This window comes from Microtus oregoni, unplaced genomic scaffold, assembly GCF_018167655.1.
Source record: "Microtus oregoni isolate MIOR12 unplaced genomic scaffold, Mior012 000047F_ref0000412, whole genome shotgun sequence".
Taxonomy (NCBI): domain Eukaryota; kingdom Metazoa; phylum Chordata; class Mammalia; order Rodentia; family Cricetidae; genus Microtus; species Microtus oregoni.
Genome location: NW_024543221.1, coordinates 7,193,108 through 7,218,244, shown reverse-complemented (window position 1 = coordinate 7,218,244; position 25,137 = coordinate 7,193,108). Strand labels below are relative to the sequence as shown.

At 41.7% G+C, this 25,137-nt stretch overlaps 1 protein-coding gene across 4 annotated transcripts in view; it reads left to right on the top strand.

Moving 5' to 3' along the window:
- The first annotated feature begins 2,330 nt into the window (after positions 1-2,330).
- The window catches only part of Disp1 (dispatched RND transporter family member 1), a 158,083-nt gene continuing 135,276 nt past the window's right edge, over positions 2,331-25,137 (top strand). For all 4 annotated transcript variants that reach the window (XM_041635510.1, XM_041635507.1, XM_041635509.1 and 1 more), the window contains exons 1-2: positions 2,331-2,505; positions 18,960-19,047. The gene's annotated coding sequence lies outside the window, so the exon portion shown is untranslated. The remainder of the gene's footprint in view (positions 2,506-18,959; positions 19,048-25,137) is intronic.

The following is a 25,137-nucleotide window of genomic DNA, read 5'->3' as shown; positions in this document are numbered from 1 at the left end:
CTATTTGTATGATTGCTGGGAATAGTAACCTATTGACTATAGTTAAATGGGTGTATTTCCTGGCAGGATGCAGAATTTTTATGGAATTTAAGGCCAGGAATCCCAGCTTTACTTTGTAAGGGACTAGGAATCAAGAACTAGGAATCAAAATTGGACCTAGGGCAATTACTTTTCTGATAATTCTTCTTTTTCCTACATCTCTCTCCTCCAAAATCTCCACTTCTTCCTCATTCTTTATGCCTCTCCACCATCTTTGGACATCTTACATATGTCTAATTTAATTCTAGAAATACATGATATATTTATTTCAGCACACAAATTGAGACCAACCTTAATGCAGAAGAAATCTCGCTGGCCCTCTTTGGGTTAAGTGTTAACATCTGGTTTTCTACGAGCATGAGGATGGGTTCTCTTACTTGGTACACATCTGGTAGGGCTTGGGAAGCAGATTATCTTAAATAAGGACAAGATCTGGATACATTCCTTAAGGTTATTTGGCTACAGATAGCAAAATGCTCTCTGGCTATTGAAACAAAATGCTTTGGGAATATATATAGATATTTCTTGTAACCAAAGGAAGCAGAACAAGAACCTGGGTGCTTGGCAAAGGCATTTGTTCATAGATCTTTTCTTTAGGACATTACCACATGTGGGACTCAGTTCTAATGACTATCTTCTCTCTATATGTCCCTACGGCATATTTAAAGTTCCTGAGGAGTCTTAAAGATTTGGTCTAGTAAGTATGCGGCAGGAGGGTCATGAGTTCAAGGCTAGCCTGAGCGACATAGCAAAAAGGAAAAAGGAAGCTTGATGTGCCAAAAGTGTATTTAACACTAACAGTGAGTAAAAAATAGTAACAGAGCCAACAGTCCTCACTGCTGTCCATGAAGTCTCTCTTCCCTGGCTCCTCCCTTTGATTGACATTTCTGTTGGTTGAGGCAACCTCAAGGATCTGAGCCTATGAGGGTTTTAGTGTTTACTCTTTGGTTTTCCATCTGGGTATGGCTGAGAAAACACTTGCAGGGAAGACTACATTTCTACCCATGGCTTCTTACAGGTTCTTATTTTCATTCATTCACTTTCTCTGGTCCCTGTCCCTTTCTTCCCAATCTCTTATATCCCAGGCTGGTCGCAAACTAGCTATGTCGTTGAGAATGACCTTCAACTATTGATCCTCTTGCTTCTATTACCCGAGGATTAAATTTCCAGGTGTGTCACTGTGCCCAGTTTATATGAGGCTAGATGGCAAACCCAGGGCTTCTAGTGCACAAATACTGGAATCATTGAGCTATAATCCCCAGGTTTTTGGTTGTTTTTTATTTTTCTGTTTTAGGATAACCAGGGCAGTCGCTGGGGCAAACCCTCGATCACTGTTCTACTAGTGACTGCATTGATTCCATTGTGTGAAACTTGAAGCTCGAAGCCTTTTTTTTTGTGTAAAGTTTAGCATCATCTGTTGTCTAGGTTTGTTCTTGCTGAATTGATCCCGTTTCTAAGCAGCTACCTGTACAAGACAGGTACCCACTTTCTGGTACCCTGTTCTGCATGTCCTTGTTTACCTTAACCCTATTCATCCTTTAATTTTGTGTCAGCTGAAGTTGCGGTTCATGGGCACTCTTCTTGCTCAACGTTCTACACCACACTGTTCCCCACAGCACTGCCAATAGCTCTTAATTTTTTTGCTACTTGTGGGGTTACAACTTGTACCCCAGCAAACCAGGTTCAGCCACCTATCTTCACTAAATCAATGAAAGAACCTAAATTAATAGGGAGAAGCAGAAAAAGGAGAATTACTCAATGCTGCTACATTGGAAATTAATAGGGAAAGGCAGAAAAAGGAGAACTGCTCAATGCTGCTACATCAGAAAGAGGGATAAAGAGATCAAACAAAACTTGTCTTCAGTGGAACCATCTTCAGGGTCCTGACATGAAAGTAGGGTTTATTAGAAAACAAGAGATAAAGATAGCTAGACAGCACGTCAAGGCGTGGTTCTCTGCCCACCATCTTCTTGTTCTTTCTGCGAGTGACGGAGAAGATAAATATCTGAATTAATGAAATAAAGTGTGATTAGCCACTGCTTTTGTTTACCTCAACTTTCAACCAGAGTGTGGGCTCAGGGGTCGGTGCCTGAGTCATCTAGGGTACCCTTGGCCCAGCATTTGCAAACCAGCCAAATGACATACCAGGGGGATGCCTGAGAAAGAGGAGAAGCACGCACCTCTCCACCCTAGTCCAGCAGCAGCAGCTATGAGTAGCGGGAGGCCTGGGCCCAGTAGCCAGAGGCGGGACTTCCGGTCCCGCTGGCGAAAGCGGGCCGCGCCAGGCGGAAGCGCGGCTCTGGGCCAGGATTCGCAAACTCCGGCTGGAGCTGAGTTCGGAGCCTCAGTGTTCCGGACGCCTGGAGTCCGTGTGGATGCTTCTCGGCGCTGCGTCGCCCCGTGCCGCGGCTCGGGGGAGGCCGGGGAGGCACGCGGGAGTCGGCGCGGGAGAGCCGGGACTCCGGGGTGAGGACGGCTGGCGGCCGAGGGCCGCTGCGAGGGGCTGAGGAGGCCGAGGTGACATCCTCCTTGGGGGTGTGTCCGCGTCCCGCAGCTGGTGGGGAAGGTGGCCTGAGGTGGCCTAGGGGGCTTGCAGGGCGATGCAGCAGAGCCAGCTCTCTTCTCCATCGGGGTCCAAGATGAGAAGGACGTCTTGCCCTAACCCATCTGCGAGATGACCAGCCGCGGCTTGCATGCTCAGCAACCATTGCTTTCTTTGCAATACTGTTTCTTTCTTTCTCTTAAGTTCCCTACCCCCGCCCCCTTCCCGTGGGCTTTGGAAAAATATTCTACATTCATAGGGAAAACTTGAATTCTTATTCACCTAGCTCCAACTCAGGCTACCTTTCTTTGTCAAACTAACAGGACTCCACGTCTTTGATTCAGACAAGCAAGCCTACCGAAGTTTTCATTTTGGATTCTCTACCTTGCGAGTTCAGGTCGTCTCACTCCCTTTTTTCGTGGGATGAACTTGGAATGCCCGGAGAAAGCTAGCACCCTCATGTTTGCACTTCACGACCTACTGTTTGCTTCCCAAGGTGGTGACACATTTTCAGGTGTTAAATAGATTGCATTTTTGCCACATCCTGGGCGTAGCTAGGGAAAGCCACAGTACTGTCACTGATGGAGGCTGATTTGTAATGATTGTTTCAAGTGTTCCACATCCCAAGAGTTAGACTGTTAATCCTCCCTCCCCCGTATTTGTCAGTACAGGTAACTTAAATCTTATTTGATGGTCTGACCTCAACTATTTGAAGCAAACCAGGAAACACTGTATATTTATTGATATCCTCATATCTCACTAACTTACTCCAAGTTCTTGGTGACCTTGAATCTGTGCTCCTCTCCAGTGAGGTAGTTATTATAATAACGGTTCAGTACGCTGAGTGGCAGCTGATGTTTACCAGTGTAGGGCAGCACCTTAAACAGCGCTGCTTTAACATATTAATGAAGACATTGAATGAAGTCTCAGGAAGTTACTGTGCTAACTGCTATGTTGATTTTTCTTGTACGTCTTCATTTTTTCTTTAAAACATTATTTTAGGTGTATGGGTATTTTTCCTGCATATATGTCTGTGCTCCACACACAGGCCTGGTGGTCATGGAGACCAGAAAAGGGCATCATGGTCCCTGGAACTAGAGTTGCGAGCTGCCTAGTAGGTGCTGGGAATCCAACAGAGGCCCTCCGGGCAGCCAGTGCTCTTAATGGCTGAAGCATCATTCCAAGGCCCCTTAATTTTGTTTCATGAGATAGACAAGTTGCTTATCTGATAAGACTTGATTTTATTTTAGCATGTTATCTTGACTTAAAACCTGTAGTGATGACCAATCCCCATCCTCCAATTGCCCTGACTTTTAAAAGAGAAAGCACTTGAGGACCCTTGAGTCTTTATAGTTCATGGGGAGTAGAAGGCAAGAATGCTTGCCTTCTGTGGTTGGTTTCTAGTTGTAGATCTGAAAGGTGTGTTTGAAGTTTAATTGCCTTGGGTTTGGGAAACCATTGGTGTTAGTCATGACACCAATGTTATTTATAAACAGGTGGTGGGGGACCAGTCCCATGAGGGGCAGGCCTTGGTGGGTCTTGGCGGGTGAGAAACAGACAGATATACCATGCAGAGGTAGAGTTTGGGTATAGAGTTTATTTAGTAGGTTATGGAGGGGAAAGGGAAAGGGGAAAAAGGGAGAAGAGAGAGAGAGGCAAGAGAGAAAGAGAGAGATAGGGAGGGAGGGAGGAGGGAAGTTGGAGAGACACAGTATTATCTCTTCGAAAGAGAGAGAACAGGCTGGAGAAGAGGTAGAAGACCCACCTGCCTCAGTGGAAGGGGGAGGGGTCTGGGAGTGGGAGAGGCTTGTCCTTTAAAGGGACAAGGTACCCAGGTGACAGGTCAGGCCAGCGGATTACAACATTTGGAATGTTTATTCTTTGCTGTGACTGTTGAATAAATTGCTTAGCGTTCTCTTTAGCTATATTCTTTGCATCCTGTGTGATTTAGATGTGTTTCGTAGTTAGCTATGTGAATGAGAATTTTTGATTAGCTGCAACAAACTGCTAGTTATTTGTGTGTATGGAGTCACACTTTCTTGATGTGTGACTGTTGAGGAAGAACTGCCCAAGAACTGTCTGTTGATTACTGAAACAGCCTTCATATACGTGCATTCGAGTGTTTTGTTTGGGTAGTCACCAATTTGTAAGGTATCAAGCCACTGAGTCTGTCGGTTCGATGCCTTCTGTCAGTCAGTTTTATTATTATATAGTACACTCTCAGCTACCTGCTTATCCCAGTTAGAGAGCCAATCCAGAAAACTGGATGTTGCTGAGGAACACAGCTTTGTGGATTGGGGACGCCACAGAGCCAACAAGAATGGCCGAGACAGAGTCCATCCTTCTCTCTGCATCAGTCTCTGTCCCTTTCCCTTCACTGCGTTGGTCTTGTCTTTTCATAGTGACCAAGATGACTCAGGCCACAGTGACACAAAGGAGATTCAGAGCAGCCACACAAGACTGCAGTCCAGTTAAAAAGGGCAGAGATCATTATGCTGAGGCCCAAAGGAGAAGACGAATGAATCAGGGGCAAGCTAAAAATATTTATAATTGAGATACCGCTTGCCATTTTTATAGGGAATTTGTGTATAATTTGCTGCCTCTGAACAAAATTGCTTTGCAATTGTACATATTATTCTACTTGGCTGATAAAGGCAGCAACTTGCTAGATTGTTACTTCTTGAAAAGTGGACGTCATTCCATACTGTTACCAAATGTCCATTGTTACTGGAAGTCCCAGATTTCACTAAAAGTTAAAGGACATATCCTGTTCTTGTGTTGTTTGGTAATCCAAAGTGCCCTCAACTCGCGTAGGAACGCTGCATTGGTTTGATCCCCTGTATTGCTACTAATGATTTTTAAACGGAAAAATTTTATGCATATTTTGTTAATTTTTATCTCCTTATGCTAGAAAGGTTATTTTTGCTTGTTGTGGTATGTTTTGGTGACTGTTTTCTTACTCATTTGTTTATAATTATTTTTAGCTTGGTCTTCTGCACTTAAAATACTTCTTAAAACTTGTGTTGAGTCAGGGCTGGTTGGGTCGATGATAGTGATCAATGATTAATGACCATAGTGAGATAATGCATTGTTAATGTGTTGGTATGGCATTGAAAGTTCTAACTGAGGAATCGCCATCAGTGTTTCCTTAGAAAGAGAGAGACATTTGTCAACCCCGACTTTAAAAAGTACCCATTTAACTTTTACTATTTTAGTGTATCAGGTTCCTCAGAAAAGAAAGTAAACGAGCGCGTGTACAGTATATGTGTAGCATACTGTTATGAATTAGAGGTTTATTTTAAGAGGACTGAGAAATGGCTCAGTGATGAACAGCACTTGCTGTGTGACTCTGAGGATGAGTTCTGGTCCCAGCACTCATGTAAACCCAGCTCCTAGTTGAGCAGAGACAGGATTCCTGGGGCTTGCTGGCTTCCAACCTAGCCAAGAAAGTCCAAGCCTAAGTTCAAGGAGAGACCCTGCCTCAGGGGAATGGGTGGATGGAGAGCGGTAGAGGAGGCAATGATTCATCTGATTTTAGGGAGTGACAAGTTCAGACTAAAAATGCAGTTGGTTCTGTAGTCTTCTTGTTGTTGGCCTGTTCTCTTAGGGCACATAGTGATGTGTACTGCCCATGGAGCTTGAAGAACGTTTGCAAGTATAAGCTAATTATTACATCATTCATGGGGCTGGTCCAAGAGGCCTTAAGAACAGGGACCACAAGGACCAGGAAAGTTGTTTCAAGTTTTCTTGTTGGAAGAAGTTAGTAGTAAAGAAACAGGTGCTAATGGAACCTTTAAACTGTATGCAGCGTAGGGCAGACATTTGGAAACCCTCTCCCACAGGGTTTTTAGGGGACTCTGGGGGACATTGTAGGATCTAAATGGGTCTTCTAGAAGGTTGCCAGATTTAGGCATTAATTTGAGCTGAATCTTGGTAGTAACATTAATGCCATTTGTCAAGCAGTTGTAGTCCAGGACTGTGAAGAGACAGACTTGTTTCCAGCTTTCTGCCTTGTTTGAGTTCTTGTCCTGGCTTACCTCAGTGATGGCCTGAGATAAAGATACGTAAGACGGTAAAAAAAATCCTTTCATTCCCCAAACTGGTTTTGATCAGTGTTTCTCACAGCAAGAGAAAGCTAAGGCAGTGGATATTATATTTCACCTCTGGAGAGGTTAAGGTGCTTTGTCTAATCCTGTGTCAGAGTGAGTGCTGGAGCACATTTTAAAGTCCTTTCCTGAGGAAGTATACATTGTTCTCTTTTTTCAAAAGCACCTTTATTTTTCTTGTTGCATGAACCTGAAGTATAAGAGGGGGGTTATTTCATCTGCACAAGGAGGGGTGTTTTAGCCTCTTGTTTTATTCCATGTGTTTGACTTGTTTTTGTTAGGTGCAGTTAGCTTATAGTCAACCAGTTTTTCCAAGAATGCTTCCTTAGCGTGGAGGATGGTGGAGGGCAGCGTCTACTTTGTTCACGTTTGCTGTGTGCAGAAAGTGAGGAGGCAGTTAACACGGGGCCTGCTCACATAAAGATTCATTTTCCTTGGAATGTGGGGCTGGAACACTTCTCATCTTACAGCATGCTGCAGGGCAGGGCTAGAATCCAAACTCTGATTAAAATCACCCAGCTTTTTTTTTCTTTCTTTCTTTGCTGTACAACCACAAGTTATTGCAGGCTGAAAAGGATAATGTCAGGTAGTAATGAATTCATTTCCATCTGCTGCAAAAAATTATTTTAGACAGTTTTATTTCTTTTAAACCTAGATAAAAAGGTCACTTTCAAATGAAGAGTGACTTGGTGACTGTCAAGCAAGTAGTTATTAGATTCCTGTCCTAGAAGCCTGTACGGTGATGCTGATGGCTGTCCCTGACAGTTAGTTTGTTCTCAGCTAGGTCCCCTCAGGCGTGGGTAGAGGGATGTGGAGTGACCAGTCTTAGGCTTTAGACAGAGGTGGTTTGTTCCAGGATGCTGCTTAGGTTTTCTTATGCTTCAGGGGCAAATACTTTGACTTTGCTCATCTGTAACGAGCATTTGCAAAACCACCAGAGACATACAGTTCGTGTTAATTTTTTCTTTTCCATGTGAGAATTGAGCCCAGGGCTTCACATGTATTGAAAGGTGTACTACCTCTGAGCTATAGCCCGAGCCCTAATTTGCTAACTTAACAGGTAATTAAAAGGGCCAGAGTGATGGCTGAGAGTTGACTTTGTACCACTGCTTTTCCAGAGGACCCAGGTTCAGTTCCCAGCACCCACATGGCTGCTTGCCAGTGCCTGTAACTCCCGCTGCAGAGAATCCAATGCCCTTTTTTTTTCTGTTTTCCTTGCACACATTCACACTCGTAGACTGATAAATAAAAAATAAATCTTTAAAAACATTTTAATGGCAAAATGTAACATTTAGGATTACTTGATTACTTGCAGTAAATACTTAAGTCTTTGAAACCTCAAGGGACTTGAATTGCCCATGCCTAATATCTTCTTTTGTTGTTGTTGTCTTTTTTTTCAAGACAGGGTTTCTCTGTGTATCTCTGGCTGTCCTGGAACTCACTCTGAAAATCAAGCTGGTCTTGAGCTCACAGAGATCTGCCTGCCTCTGCCTCCCTGAGTGCTGGGATTAAAAGGTGTGCACCACCACCGCCCGGCTTACTATCTTATTACCTGGTGCTGCTACCCTCACCTCCCATGCAGTTTAGGTATTTGAGGCGTGGATTGAAGTACTGTACTTACCATATAGTTGGCCCTTGGGTTTCTCTTTGTCTTATGGTTGATTTACCCAAACGCTTTCTCTTCAGATAGCTTTAGCAGCAGCATAATAAAAAAATATGTCCCGTAGTACTGTAACGTGATTATTAGTGATTTGAGTTCTGACCTTCACTGAATAGTAACCTTTAAAAAATGATTTGATTTCTGGTTCTTGCTGGCATCAGGATTTTGTATTTGCTGACCGTGTGATGGATATTCATATCATCTACTCCTGTTAGGACGTGGGCACCTAGGATACATTTTATTAACCATTGTTTAGGTGCTTAGTTAGAAGACTACTAACAATTGCTATTTATGCATGCGGATCCCTGGTTCTGCATCCATCCTGTCTCATTTAGTCTTCACTACAATCCCGTTAAGAGCCATTGCTCACAGACACGGAAACTGAGGCTCATGGGGGCTGAATAGCTTGTCCTGTTACACAGTAATTTTTGGAGCTGGGATCTGAATTCAGGCAACCTGAAGTCTAGGATTTAGCTTTAACAGCTCTGCTAATCATCAAGTGAATGGTTTCTATTTTATGCATAATACAGCCTTACTTAAGATTTCCCCTAAAGCGCCCCCCCCCCCCACGCTATTTCTGACTAGAATCAGTGTGTGCAGGCAGGACTGCCGTGTCTACTGTAGGAAACGTTCTCCTTCAGTGTTAGTGCTTGCTGGTGTGTTTCTTCGCGTTTTCCCCTCAGGCTGAGAGGCCCTGCCTTGTGGAAGATGCCCGTGCTTTCATATGGAGTGGTGGTCTTCTCTTCCACCACCAACAGCAGTTACAGCTTTTCCTGGAGATAGTATTATACTTTGGGGGGCAGTTTATTTTAGATACGTAGAGAAATTAATTTTTGTTCTAAATGTAAATCTAGATGGCAGAGTTGTAGAAACATCCTGTGAAGAAAAGAAAAGAAAAGTTGATTTAGAATTGCCCATGAGGGTGGAAAGGGTAGTCTCTGTGTGGATTGCTAGCTAAAGCTTTTTGTTGTTTTGTCTTTAGAGTCTACTTTCCGCACTAGTACTGGGAAATGCTTGACGTACAGTGCTTTTACTATACTCCTTTAAATTTTAGAGTGCAGTGTTAGCTCTTTAAAGTAAAATAATCTTCAGAGACCTGTGAGATCGCTCAGTGGGTAGAGGTGCTGGATGTAAATCCTCATAACCTGAGTTCAATTCTTAGAGCCCACATCCAGATGGAAGGAGAGAACCAACCAACCACACACACACACACACACACTGGGTTGGGGGAGTGACAGACACACGAGAGAGAGAGACACAGAGATAGACACACAGAGAATAATTTAAAATAAAATCATTTTCTTACAAGATACTATTTTCTTGACTTCTGGTTTGGAATTACATCTTTGCTCTTAGTTTTACAAATTTTAATTAACTAAGATGAGCTGTACAGCATTAAGGTGGCAAATTAATCAGGGAGGAGGGTTTAGTTGGCTAGCTCATAGAATAGTAACTATTACATGCAGTATTTTTATTTGTATTATATTATATTTATTTTTATATGTATGAATGTTTGCCTGCATGTATGTGTGTGTATGGTGTGTGTACCTGGTACCCATAAAGGTTAGAAGAGATCTTCTGATCACCTGAAACTGGAGCTACTTATGGTTGTAAACTGTCCTGTGGGTGCTGAGAACAGAACCAGGGACTTTTCCAAGAACAACAAGTGTTTTTAATTGCCAAGTCATCTCTTCAGTTCCAAATCTAAACATTTAAAAGCACATTTTTTTTTTTGGAACAGGTAATAAACGAGGCACTACACATGAGAAGCTTTTGTTTGGGAACTTTTCAATCTGAAGTGACGAGTATGCAGAGAGTAAAGGAGGCATATATGTAACTGAATTTTGTGTAATCTTGTGATAGTAATATTTAAAACAGTGTGATTCAGAAACATAAAATAATCTTTTTACAACATATTTTAGTGTTGTAAGTAAAGGTGAAGGAAAAGACATTTATGCACTTTTGTGTTGTTCTATGTCCTAGGTATAGCGTGCTTAAATGTTTATATGAGCTTGAGTATTATCTTTTTTATAAAGGCAGAAAAACAAATTTTAGATAGTGTCCATGTAGTTGTGTAGTGGCATTTCATTTGCATTTTCATAAATAAAGCTTGCCTGAAGATCAAAAAGTAAAACAGCCCCACTGGTCAGCCTTACAGACCAGGCAGTGGTGACACACACCTTTAATCCCAGCAGTGACACACACCTTTAATCCCAGCAGCCACACTAGTTGCCATAGAAACCAAGCAGTGCATTCCTTTAATTTCAGTGGTGCACACCTTTAATCCTATCTCTAGAGAAGAATATAAGATAGGAGGGACAGCTCTTAATCACAGTCTCATTTGGAGATTCCTGGAGTCAGGGTCGCCTTTTTTTTTTTTTTTTTTTTTTTTTTGACAGGTCAAGGTAAGAGCCAATGGCTGGCTGCTTTGCTTTTCTGACTTTTAAGTTGAACCCCAATTGCTCTCTGAGTTTTTATTAATCTTGCATCATAGTTGTGTGATCCTGGCACTTGGGAGGTAGAATCCAGGAGAATCAAGGTTAACATCTGGGTTATGTGAAGTGGTGTCTCAAAAGACAAAAGAAAAATAAACCCCAGCAAAACGTAGATAGCTGTCTGTGTGTAGAAGTAATACATGCAGAACTGGAATTTTAGTTCAGGACTATATGATTCCAATGTCTGAATTCATTCTTCCCTCCTTTTTCTTTCTGTTTCATTCTCCTTCAACTCTACTAGAAGTTTGTGTTCCCTCCCTCTGCTAATCCCCTTTCTTCTTTACCCTAGAGATGTCAGTATTCATAAAATCTACCTTTTTCTCATCTTGAGTTCAATCTCCTTTGCCAGGGAGGAGGGTCACAGGCGCTGAGAGGTTGAAGAGGGCGTGAGGTTTTGTAGCCAGATGAGACTTTGAGTGATGGCTGCCACACAGACTGCTGGGCAAGGAGATGCTGGCAGGCACATGGGCCACACATAGGTATACAGGCAGACTGGCACATAGGCTACGCAGAGGTAGGTATGCAGACAGGCCTTACAGGCAGACACACACAGGCATGCTGGCAAAGATCAAAGCACTTGTCTCTGACCTCCAGGCCATATTTATCCAGAATCACATAAAAACAGCCTTCTGCCAGGAATAAATAACAGATTACATTACTGTTTGCTTTTGGGTTTTCCAGACATTGGTATTAGTCCCCCTTTTTGCTGAGTCATAGCTCCCCAGGTGTCTGATGTTAGCCTTCTTTGCCCATACTTTCTAAACAAAATGGCTCTTGCAGCCTTCTGTTTCCTACTCTAATGGACAGTAATAGCAACTTCCTCTGATGTCATCTATTTTTATATTTTGAGTCTTGAGACTTCATCTTTTAGTTTCAGAAATAACAGTGTTTAGATTAGCTGTTAGCATTCAACCTGTTTCTTGTCCTGATCATTCTTCTATGCATTCCATCTGAATGACAGATTACTTTTGGATTTACTCTGCTGTGGGGTTTTATGTGGATGGTTTCTGGCTTTGCACCATGTGTAGACCATTAGATTTTGCCTCCTCTAGCCATTTTCCACACCCCCCTCAAATTCTCACCGCCAGGACATGCCGGCTTCAGAACTGCTTTACTTCTCTGTATTTGTTCATTCTGTTGTTTTTCAGGCAGTCTCTCTACATAGCCCAGGCTGTCCTGAGACTTACTTTGTAGCCCAGGGAGGTCTCAAGCTGGCGTCAAGACCCCTGGCCTCTGCCTCTTCATCAGCTATGGTGGAGATAGAGGCACAGAGTCACACTGTTGTATTCAGAAACTTGAAGCTTCTGTTCATCTTTTAGGGACCTCAATTCAGATAATGAGGTTAGCAACAGAGTTAGTTCACCTTTACAGGGACTGGGGTGGCTCTCTTAGAGGCAGAAGAGTGGCTTAGGATATTGGTGTATCTGTTAGTCCTTTGGCGGATGTCCTTCTGGACAATACAGTACCATGTGACACTTGAGTGGGTGGACTGACTCCAGGGGCTTACTCTTTGGCACCAGTGGTATTTTCATATTAAACATTATATGGATCTTTGGTCAGAAAATAGTCTAAGTGTGGTGGTCTGAAAGAAAATGGCTCCTAAAGACAGTGGCACTATTTGGAGGCGTGGTTTGTTGGAGTAGGTGTGACCTTGTTGGAGAAAGTGTGTCACTGTGGGGGCAGGCCTTGAGGTCTCCTTTGCTCAAGCTGTGCTCAGTGTGGTACACAGTTTACTTCCTGTTGCCCGTGGATCAAGATGTAGAACTCTCAGCTCCTCCAGCACCATGTCTGCCTGCATGCCACAATGGCCGGCCATGATGATAATGGACCGAACATCTGAAACTCTAAGCGAGGTCCAATGAAATGTTTTCCTTTATAAGAGTTGCCGTGGTCATGGTGTCTCTTCACAGCAATAGAAACCCTAAATAAGACACAAAGAAACCAACCTAGCATGGAAGCCAGGAGGAGAGCAGAGCAGCCAGATGTCAGTCGGGGCACAGTGCTTCCTGGGAAACTCTGATGTCAGCAGAGCATAGCTCTCACTGTCACCTTAGTTTTCTAGGGACCTCAGCTCAGGTAATGTGTCTGTGGCTTCCATGAAGAAACGTTTAGGATGAGACGGGGTGAAGCAGAGTGGGTACCTTGAAGCAGAACAGCCCTTGGGGAAGAAGAAAGCACACCTGAGAGCATGAGGGGCTTCTTCAAGAAGAGCCACCCTCTGGTGTCCCAGGTGATAGGGTTCTGGAAGCTTTCGTAGTGTGGGCTTTAGTGGGCTCCAAGGAGTCTCCTCTCCTTTCCCTCTCTTTTCAGTAGTTGAGATTATGAGATCCACCTGCCTCTGCCTCATGAGTGCTGGGATTAAAGGTGTGTCTGGCCTGACCCTGTCATACATTAAAAATTGATTTCACTCTTTTAAAATACTTTTATTAGACAGTTTCATATGTTGATAGGGTATTTTCATCTCTCGTTCCCTTTTACTACTCCTGCTGAACCCCTTCTTCCTAGCAAATTCCTCTCACTTTCTTGTCTTTGTTTTGCTCTTTTGTGACCTGCTGAGTTTAAGGCTGCTTACATGTGGGTGAGTGAGGGGCTAGTTGCTGGAGCATGGGCTGTTTTCCAGTGGCTATCCCACGAAAGAGAAAGATTTCCTCTCTGCAGGCAGCTGCTAACTGCCAGTAGCTCTTCAGGTAAGGATAGGGCCCTTGACTTCCTTCCTACCCCATGATGGGATGCTGACAGGGAGGAGTGAGGCAGGTAACTGACCACGGCTGCTGTGAGCTCAGGAGGACAACATCCGAGTTGCGTCTGGAGACTGTTTTATAGCACGCCTCTCCATCTTTAGGTTCTCACATGCTTTCTGCTTCCTCCATACCCTCTTCTGTGATTCTCCCAGAGCCTTGGAGGGAGCAAGAGATGTCCCATTTATTACTGGGTGCTCAGAAGTCACTTGTTCTCAGCACACTGGCCAGCTGTCAGTCTCTTCACTAACCATTGCTGACTGCAAATGAAACTTCTCTCACTAAGGCTGAGATCAGCATTAATCTGGTTGTAATCACAAGTACTTAGAAAGTAGTTTTATACCATGTTCATTTGTGAAAATAATAGTAGGTTCCCCAGTAGGGTCTATAGGGCCTGTGACCCCGCTAGGGCCTATGACCTCTGCAGCCATGGGTTTTTGATCAAGTTTACAATATGGGGCGTGAATTTTCTACTATGGACTGGCCTCACATCCAAGGAAACAAAGTGATTGGTGACCCCCATAATAGTCCTGCCACTATTGCGTTATTGCCATCAATAGTTTACAGAGAGGTGGGTATCCTGTACTCAGCACTGTAACCCCACATGTTTTAGGTGATCTCCAAGCATATATTCATGTGCTTCCTTGGAGTACTTTGTGTTGAACCGAGGTGGTGGAGTAGTGGTGTAGGAGGACTTTGGGTTTAGTCTAGCATTCTAGTCACTGCCAACCTTGCCATAAAATATAAACATGGTGGAAGAAGCAGCTCCAAGACATTTCCTAAACAACCTTTGAAAATGTCCCCTGTTGAAACCTTTGCTGATTTCCTTATCAAGAGAGGAGAGCAGCAGTCTCTGGACAGACCTTTTAATGGGGAGGAAGTATTGTTTCTTGACCATCTTACTCTAAGGTGAGCAGGCTCCATGACTGGCTTGTGCCTGAGACCCTGTATTGTGGAGCTTGGGTGGAGCAAATGCTCTGAGAACAAACGTTTATGACATTAAGGCAGGAATTACTGTGAACATGTCAAAACTTATTTGTATTGGAATTTTGCAGTTTGCTCTGAGGATTTAGCTTCTTAATGAAGCTTTTAAAAGATGATGACCTTATTTCATGAATTCTCTATAAATAGGATTTTTATGTATTTCTGGAGGCATTTTAGGCTCAGATATCGTTTTCCTTTTTAACAAAAAAATTTGTAAGAGGCTTTTATTGAAAAAGATTGTTGCCAAAAATAATGCCTAGGATGCAAGCAGCACCACACTGACCGCTGAACCCATGGCTCCTTTGCGTTGTACCCAATATACTAATCTTCCTTAAAAAGCAAGGAAGAACATAGTGCCTGTATTAATTTTCTTTTTAACCTCATTTAGCAATAAATTTAGGAGGGTCACAGCATTTCACATACCACCCCTCCCGCAACGTAATCTTGTAATTTGCTACCTATGTGAAATGCTTTGCTTTGCTTACTAACACTGGAAAACTGTTCCTAGCAGATGGTATTAGTTTGGTGTTTTGGGGCTGTGTTTTCAGTTAGTTCTGATAGAGAAGATGAGCGTTTCAAGGGACAATGGCTTCCTTTGTACGTGGCGATGCTGAGTAAGATCTGTGCTCATTCATTTGCACAACCAGTATAAACTCCAGATGCCGTTTCTGACTTTTCCTTAAATGGACCATGTGATTTTCTGTATCACTGGCTTGATCCTCAGGTATTGCAAGCCACATAGCTTATCCATGAAATCAAGCCATGGTTTCAAAGAATCCTTTGTAAGTGGACTTAATTTTTATTTCTTTAGGTCACTGCTGTAAAAAGAACATTATGAAGTGTGTGAATGGGTATAAGAACCTCCCTGCTTTCTTCTACCCTCTTTGAGATTGTTCTGGTATAGTTTGGCTGGTCTTCCCTACATAGTCCCTTGCATCAACAGTGAACCATTTAGCTGAAGCTAATAGGCTCTTAAATTTTATTTATAAGATTGTAAGGACACCGAGGTGTAGGGGTGGTGTGATCTGAAGAGGGAGCCTGAGCAAAGGTGAGGTAATGTGGGAAAGCCTTCTGTGTATGTGTTGCTTTTATTGGTAAATGAATAAAACTGCTTCAACCAATGGCTTAGCAGAGTAAAACCAGGCAGGAAATCTGGACAGAGATACAGAGAGAAAGTAGGCAGAGTTGAGGAGATGCCTTGTTAGCTGCTGAAGGAGGACATGCCAGAACCATACTGGTATGCCATACACAGAGTAATAGAAATGGGTTAATTTAAGATAGAAGAATTAGCCAGAAATATGCCTAAGATATTGGCCAAACAGTGTTGTAATCAGTATATTTTCTGTGTGATTATTTGGGTCTGGATGGCCAGGAAAGTGAAGGAGCATTTCCCACCTATAGTGAGGGATTAGTTACCAGTTTGGCTGAAGTTTATGGGATGCCCATTAGAAGACTCCTGTAAGATGGAACCAGGACATGTAGGGCATGGAGTATGCTAATGATTGTGAAATAGTGAAGTGATCTTTCATTCATTTGACAGCCAATTGCAAATTGTTTGTGTGCCAGGTGCCAACTAAGCAGAACAGTACAGCAGACAGGAGCGTAACTCCCAGGGGGCCAAAACTGGTATATTTAAGTCTTAATTTACTGCTTGATGGCATAATGACTTTGTAACTTTGAAATTTAAGCCTGCTGGTAGGTCTGGACCTGTCTGTGATGATAAAATTACCAAGTCATTGAATTTTATCAACTATTCTAATGTTTACGATCTAAGAAACTATTATAAGAACCTTCAGTTTGGTCAACTGATCGTAAGATATATAGAAAGCTTTTATCATCACTAACAAATAATTTTGTATTTCATAAGCTGTTTTAGCTGAGGACCTTAGGGTTTGGTTTAACAGTAGAATATGAAACCCCAGGCTCAATTTTCAGCACCAAAAATAAGTAAAATAAAATAAGTAAGTTTTTCAGTTGAGATTTTTGAAGATGTAGAATACTTTTTAGCTAGTTTGATTTCTTGTGGATACTGCCTAATTTGTCTTTAAGTTAAATATAAGAGAATATAATTTAGATTAAATATTTTTAATTTTAAATTGAACCATGTTAAATTTAAATTCTAAAAAGTGCCCCCCCTCTTCCCCCAGAGATCGTCATCTGAATACTTGTACCCATCGTTGGGGCTAACGGGTGGTGTGGAAGCATTGGCAGCTCGGGTTTTAGCCTTATGAAGGCAATGCAGAGAAAGGAGTGATCTCTGCAGACAAAGATGCTTATCCCTGTTGATCTCAAACCAGAAAAGGATTAGGAAAGCATGCTAGGTAGGCCAAGTAGTTTTCACCACTTCTCACAGGCTGGCAGTGGGAGCTGTGTCCCAGTCTGAGAGGAGACTTTTAACGAAGAGCTAAGTCACAAGTATGATCTCACAGAAGCTGGTTATTAATGTGGGGAAAGTGAGGGCGTAAATATTTGAAATCTCACTTTTTAATCAGGGATACTTGTACGTGTCTGGTGTTTGGACTGATGGTATTTAGTCTTTGCATATCTCATAATCACTCTCTAGCACCCTGCTTAAAGATTACTGTAAGCGTTCACTTCTCATACTGTTGAACAGTGTAGTTCAGACTCTGTGGCAGGGTGGAGAATGTGAGGAGTGGGCTTGGTTTGGGAAGTGAGTAGGGAAGGCTCGGTCCTGTTGCCTAGCCTGGATTAGGATTTACCCTTTGGTGCTCTCCACGTTCCTCTAGAACCACAGCTGTGTCATCACTGTGAAGCTGTGGTATGATAGATTCATTATGAGGTGTTCATTTCGGAGGGTGTGAGTTGAGCTATGAATTCACTTGATGGAAACCAGACTCATTTTCTTCAGAAACTTTGCGAGTAGTTAGCCTAGTGCTGGGTTTAAACTTTGGCTTTTTTATTTGTGTCCCCTCAGGTAGAGATACAGTGTTTCTTTTTTTTTCTTTTTCTTTTTTTGAGACAATGTTTCTCTGTGTAGCTTTGGAGCCTGTCTTGAACTTGCCCTGTAGACCAGGCGGGCCTCAAACTCAGAGAGATCTGCCTGCTCCCGCCTCCTGACTGCTAGGATTAAAGGCATGGGCCACCACTGCCTGGTGACATCCAGTGTCTCTTAATCTGCTTCCTCATTCATTAGTCAATAGTGACTACTCATTTTTATTGTAGGTGGCTGCAGCAAAATTTAAAGTGAGATGCTTGAAAAGCGTTTCATAAAATTTCAAGGGCTATTTATCACTGGTAAACTGATTGGAGTCATTGAACATGTTGTCATTTAGGGATTAGCGTGTTTCAGATTTCAGAGTTTTGTAATTTTGAAATACTTGCATAGGTTTTATCAGCGGAGAGTCTCGGATCCAAAACTCCAAATCCTGTGTCTTTTTGTGTACCTTACCTGTGCCTACAAAGCTGTCACAGAGTTTGGGAGTCTGGGGATGGAATCTTGTCTGTATTGTACCCAGCATCTATGTTATTTCCTTTCTAAGTTTAAAAACTTTTTGTAGTCTTTATTTTTTCTATTCCCATTTACTTTTCTTAGGGATTTTACCAACCCTCCCCCATTTTTGAAAATATGGGATGGGCAGAGTGCAGTACCTGGCCCTGTAGCTAGATGGAGAAATCAGCTCTTTGGAGTCTGGTCTCTGGAAGTAAAGGAGGGCCAGGTCAACAATGGGCTTTACCCACAATAGTCATGAATTTGGTCTGATGCAAAACTGTAAACTCATTAAAATATAATGAAATTTTGTCTTCTAATTCAGTCATACTGCTCTCCAGTGTGAATATTGTAAATGACATTTGGTGGGTTGCAATGTCAAAGGTTGTATCTTCTATACACAGTGGTGTACCTCAGGGCTTACTACTGAGACATTTTTTTTTTCCTGGCTAGGCAGTGGTCATGAAGCTCTACATGGAAGGAATCCAGACTGCAGGCGTTTACAGTAGTAGCTGTTTTGTTTATGAGTGTAAGTCAGTGTTCTTACAGTGACATGAGATAAGTAAGCCTTTATACTTTCTGATGATGCTTTCCAATGATAATTCTTCCTAGGGGGTTAAATACAACCTTCCACCTAAATTCTCTGGAAGAATGATTTGACCTTGTACGTGTTCTACTAGGTAAAGGGCAGGCTGACCAACTTTGGATTTTCTTTTTCAGTTGCAAAGTAGATTATATTATTGACTCTGCAGAATTGTTTTTAGGATGGAAATAATGCATGCAGTATATGTGGCACATTATTATTATTTTTGCCTTATGTTCATTGTGTAACTATTTTATACCATCTGATAGTAAGTTCTCTGGTATGGTCTGAGCGTTCCAGATATTAGTTGTGGGTTTCAGTAATTGTTTACAAACTAAATTTAAGTTGTACTTTTCTTTTGTAGATTTCTGAGGATGAAGGCCCATTTTGGTTGTTGAATTATGTATAGTAATTTGTATGCCAGCTGTCACAACTGCATCATTGAAAAAGAGGTAATTTCAAATTTAAAAGTGGCTGTTTATCTTTTAATTTTATTTATGTTACATTTCTGTCCTTAACATAGATATTAATAGTTCTTTTGAACTAAATTGGATATCCACACTATAAAACTTAGCTATTATGTTCATTCATTGTGTGCGTGTGTATGTGTGGGTATGTGGACATGTACGTGTGCAGTGTGTGCAGGTGCAGAGGACAGCATCCAGTGTTGTCTCTCAGCACCGCCAACTTTTTCCTTTGAGACAAGAGCTCTCCTGTCCTGGAGCTCTCTAACTGGCTGGGTTGGCTGGCTGTGAGCCCCAGGGACCCCCGTCTGCCTCTGCTGCCCTGGGATTACCAACATATGCCACCCCACCTAGCTTTTTAAATGTGGGTTCTGGGGAGCAAACTTAAGTGCTTCTGTTTGCAAGGTAAGCATTTTGCTGACAGATATTCCCTAGCCCTACATATTAATTCTTTACTGGAGGTTATTTTTTTTGTTTTCTATGATTAAAAAAATATTGGTAATGTAGTTTATACTGTGATCACATCTGTGCTATGTGGTACAGACAGTGAACTATTTCAGTAGGTCCCTTTCGAGCATGGATACTGTAGAATGTGTGCACACACACCTACATGGCATAACATGTACTACTGGCTGGATGATGTTTACATACATGGTATAGGCTTTTGCTCCTAAGGTCATGATAAATAAACATGATAGTAATTAGAGTACAAACAGGACTCCTGCATAGAGCTGCATGCTGCTGGCAGTACATAGCCCCTGTTTTACAGAGAACCTTTTATGTAAGTAAAAGTTGAGGAAAATATAGTGTAGTAAATGTATAAGCTTGTAACATAGTTCAGGAATCCTGTACTGTACATATCCGTATCCTAGATGACTGGCAGCGCACACATACACAAGGCACTGCTGCGGCATCCTGTTGAGCCACTAGACAGTAGAAGTCTGAGCTCTGTTGTCATGGGATCCATGTGAATATGTGGCCAGTTGTTGACGGAAACATAATTTTGTGCACTTTAACAGAACACTGAGCTCTTTGGCATCATCTTGGTGAGGATTGTAGTGCTCACCGGGTAGAAAATGAGCTTGCTAGAAATTATGTGCAGTGGTAAATTGATGTTTTATTTAGACAACTTTGGCATCTGTTAAACATTCCATTTACCTTAGTACATTTCTTAGACTTTGTTGTATTTTCTTTTTCTCTTTTTTTTTTTTTTTGAGACAGGGTCTCACTTTTTAAAGTATAGACAGCCATTGAATTTGACTGATCCCCCTGCCTCAGCTTCCTGAGTTCTGGGATTTCAGGTGTGAGCCTCCTACATCTGGCTTTAGATCTCTGTTTTGTTTGTTTGTTTGTTTGTTTGTTTGAGACAGTATTTCTCTGTGCAGCCCTGGCTGTCCTGGAAACTGTAGGCCAGGCTGGCCTCAAACTCAGAGATCTGCCTGCCTCTGCCTCCCAGTACTGGTATTAAAGATGTGCACCACTATCGCCCAGCTTAGATTTTTGTTTTGTACTTAGTATATTGATAGCAAATATAATTCGTAGTAGACTATCAATGATTTGACTCTTGGTGTAAAAGGAATGAGGAATTCTGTTTTTCTAGGAGCATATTTGGTACTAGGATCATTTGGTAATTCTGAAGATAAAAATGAGAAAAAAATTAGGATTAAACTATTTTCAGTAGGCTGGTTGTTTGATACCTATGAGCTCAACGCCTGGGAAAGTGAGGCAGAGCGCCAAATTTTAGAAATACGCATGTTGAGACAATGTTGTGGTTGTGAAGGTTTCTTTCTTTAGCTCCATAAAGTTGGTTCAAAGATAACATATCTTGCAGTCTCAGTAAACGTCAGAAGTGGCAGTATGTGTCCAGTGTATAGGATCTACTCAAAACTAGTATTCTGTTACCATTGTGTATTAATTACTCGTCTCTTTCTATGATAAGATGTCATGAGCAACTCAACCTATGTAAGAAGAATGTAATTTATAGAGACAAGAATCATGATGAGGAAGCATGGTAGCAGCTTGGCATGGCAGCTGGAGTGGGAACCTCAGTGTAGTAAGCTTTCTTGTGGGACTGTCTTTAGATTGCCAGCCCCCAAATAACGAGACTTCTTATTAATTATGAAAGCTTAGCTTTGAGTTTAGGCTTGTCCCCAACTACTGTGCTCTGTCCTGTGGCTTTTACCTTTCCTCAGTGCAGCATGTCTGACTTGCTCCGAGTCTGCTGGTGGAATCCCTGTGCCTACACTCCTCCCTCTCACTTTCTCTATATCTGCAAGTTCCGCCTATTCTCTTTTGCCTAGCTATTGGCCATTCAGCTCTCTATTAGACCAATCACAGTGACACAGTGTCAACTAATATGTCACAACATTTCCCCCCTCTTGTCTAAATAAAAAGGAAAAGGTTTTAACTCTAACAAAGTAAAAGTAAGACTATGTACAGTAAGAACAATTCTCAAGTAATGATTACATTGACAATGTCCAGTCTATTTATATTTGGCAAATTCAGAGAAATTATTATTTATCCTATTTTGATGAGTCCAAAGTTATACCTAAACTACTTTTATCATAACTTTTAAAAAATATTTATTTATTTTGTATACAGTATTCTGCCTGCATGTGTTCCTGCAGGCTAGAAGATGGTGCCAGATTTCATTACAGGTTTCTGGGAACTGAACTCAGGACCTCTGGAAGAGCAAACAGTGCTCTTAACCTCTGAGCCATCTCTCCAGCCCCAATCATAATTTGTATTACCATCCTAATCTTTTTATTCCTTAAAGCATTTTATTAGATAAGCAACTTAAGCTTTTATGTTTCTTGTATACTTATATACGTTACATCTCTTTTGTGAATTTCTCCTCTAAATTTGGTAATAAGGAAAATTGTAATTATAACCATCTAATCTTCAACTCCATCAGAGATCTGAGAAGGATATATTACCTGAGTAAGCAGGAAGTGTAGAGCAAGCAACTTCCAAAACTATGAAACAACAGAGAAATCTGGATGTCTAGACAGCCAATCTGAGGTTCCTCTGAAATGTTAGGGCATCCATCTTTGGCTTATGGACCTAGAATATCTGACAAGACTTTTCTGTGAAGCAGGAATTTTTGAAGAATTGTCCTACCTTGTCTTAGCAAAGTTTGGCAGTTGCCTTCTTTTGTGTCCTGTTTATCCAGTTAGGACAGCAATTGTCAGCAGTTGAGGAAAGGGAAGTTTCTTGCTCAGTGACTAACTTTGTCACAATGAGAGCAAACTCTATGTGTAAGTTCTTCAATACCCATCATACTTTTTTTGAAGTAAATTGGCACAACCAGGAGCAGACATATCTCACTGTCATAAGAAGCCTTATGTTATTAAAACATCTTAAATGCCATATTCTGTAGGTCTTTGAAGTGTTTAAAGACACCTGTCTCTCTACAGTGTTCTCTGTTTGACTTTGAAAACTTACCTGACACCACCCGACTACAAGTTTGATTGTATCCGATTGTAAATGGAAACTTATGTTACAGCAAAATGACCTTGAGTTTGTGTCAGTATACAAAAAAATCCATGCCAATATTTGAGATTAGTAGCTGCTTTTTGTTTTTTAGTTTAAAAGTAGATTCAAGAATCTACCCTTTTGTCCTATCACTCTTTCACTCCACCCCCTTAGGATGAGATCCCCGAATCTGCTCTCCTTCGCTTAGTTCCCTCCCTGACCATGGCCAGTAACAACTTGTGACCAACCTCCCAAATGCTGATAAAAATCTATAACCTACCGAATGACCAAAACTATCCACCCTACCTCTTGGGAATATGGGTGTTCTGTTTTCTAGACTGCTTCCTGTTGTATGGGGTTGATGACATCTTTAGGGGACCCCGAGAAGATTGAGATAACGGTCAGGTTCTGGGAGTGCTACTTGTATTATTTTTTGTTTAGTCTTGGTGTGATGGGAAAGTGTAGAACTTATCTGAGGGTTACTCCTGACTGGAGTAGTCTGTCTTAACTATCTAGCCTTCAATTCCATCAGAGATCTGAGAAGGATATAATATTACCTGAATATACAGGAAGTGCAGAGTAAACAACTTCCAAAACTGTAGAAATGGCAGAAACAACTGACTGCCTGAACTGTCCCTCAAGGTTCTTCTGCAATGTTGGGGCATCTATCTGGACCATGTCACCTAGCAGCTTTGAAGTTGTTCTGATTGCAGAATTTTGAGGAAACTGCAACAGAGGCATTCTGAGAGGCTGGATCGCCTGGATTACTTGTTTTCATTGGTGTCTGGTTCTTTTTTTTCTGAAAACACACAAACCTTTAAGGCTAACATATATATCATATGATATATACAAAACACAACATATATATTAATACATGTATGGAATGTGCAGTGTGCACAAGTCAGCCGAAGATGATTGTTTTTGTTTATAATTGAGCTTGTAGAAGACATCTGTCAACTTTATAAGTCCGTTTGGACTGTATAACCAAACCTCTATTGTAATGGAATTTTCTTTTGGTCACCAACAAGCTTTCAAATAAAAACATGGAGACTTATTATTAATTATGAATGGTTGGTCTTAGCTTAGACTTGTCCTGCTAGCTCTTTTACTTAATTTAACCTGTTTCTATTCATCTGCTTCTTGCCTCAGGGCTTTTCACTTTTATTTCTTCTTGCTCCTGTCTGTCTGGCCTCTGTTATCTCCCTGGTGTCTCTTTTTCTTTCCCAAGCCTAAATTCCTCCTCCTACTTACTCTCCCTGCTTGGAAGTCCTGCCTAGTCCACTTCCCTCACTATTGGCCATTTAACTTTTTGTTAAACCAACTGGTGCCTTAGCCAGGCAAGGTAATACAGCAACACATCTTTACATAGTTAACCAAATGTATTACATCTTTGCATAAATAAACAAATATTCAGCAACACTGTATCCATGCCATATGAAAGGATGGCATGTAATAAGTCAGGAGAACTCTGTAGCCAACAAGATTTATTCTGTCTCATCCAGTCTCAGAGCTGCCCCCATGTTGAGGGATCAGCATATATGTCACTGTCTTGTAGGTTTTTTTTTTTTTTAGTTTTTTCCTTCATGTCTGTAGCTTAGATTTTTCAGAAGGTCTCCCCTGATCAGATCTGATTTTCATTAATTTTGAAGAGATCCAAAGCATAATCTCTTCCTCAACATAGAAAAAATATTTTCTGATTTCTGTTCTAAAATTAAGATGTCCTTAAAATATGTAGGTTGGTTTAATTCAGTAGTTCCTCCCCTCCCCACAATCCAGTATCTCTCAGCAGCTGTCATTTTTATTAGCCTTTTAAAAATTGAAAGTCAACAAGGCAACATACAGGATCCAGGAGTCCTGTGTTAAGGTATTCCCCATCCTTACATGGCTTATTCCTTTTATATTAGTTTGCTCTCTCTTTAAAGACTTCACTTTATTATTCTTAAACTATTTATTATTTTTCCATGACTGACTGTACCTATTTTTTATTCCTCAGCATCTAAGCATGTTTTTAAGCATCCTATATCTGTTCAGAGGTGTTCTCAGTCTGGACCTGGCATTTTATGTGCCTGCACTTGTGCACTTGGAGCATTTTCTGACCACCAGAGACAAATCCTCTGCTGCTAGGCTATTGCTGCAGAGTGGCACTGGTTGCTGCCTTCCTACCCCATCCCTTGGTTCTGCGTGAGCATAGTCTCATGCTGGCAGCTATCAGCCCTGAAGCCGCATTTATGTCCCAGCTCTGGAAAATTGTTGAACCCAACTTTCTGGAGTCTCCACGAGTGGCAGCCAACTGTTGTGAGTGTTCGCAGAGAGTCCCAGGTGGCAACTGCAGTGGCTCTGGCTGGCATGACTTCTCCATGTGGCCGTTCCCCCAGTTGGGTGCCAAATGTAGCGAGCTTTCTTGTCAGACTATCTTTGGATCACCAGCCCCCAAATAAAAACACAGACTCTTATTAATTATGAAAACTTGGCCTTTAGCTTAGGCTTGTCCTCAACTAACTCGTATAATTCAAATTAACCTGCTTCTAATAATCTACATTCTGTCGTGTGGCTTTTACCTTTCCTCAGTATAGCATGTCTGCTTTGTTCTGTGTCTGTTCTGCC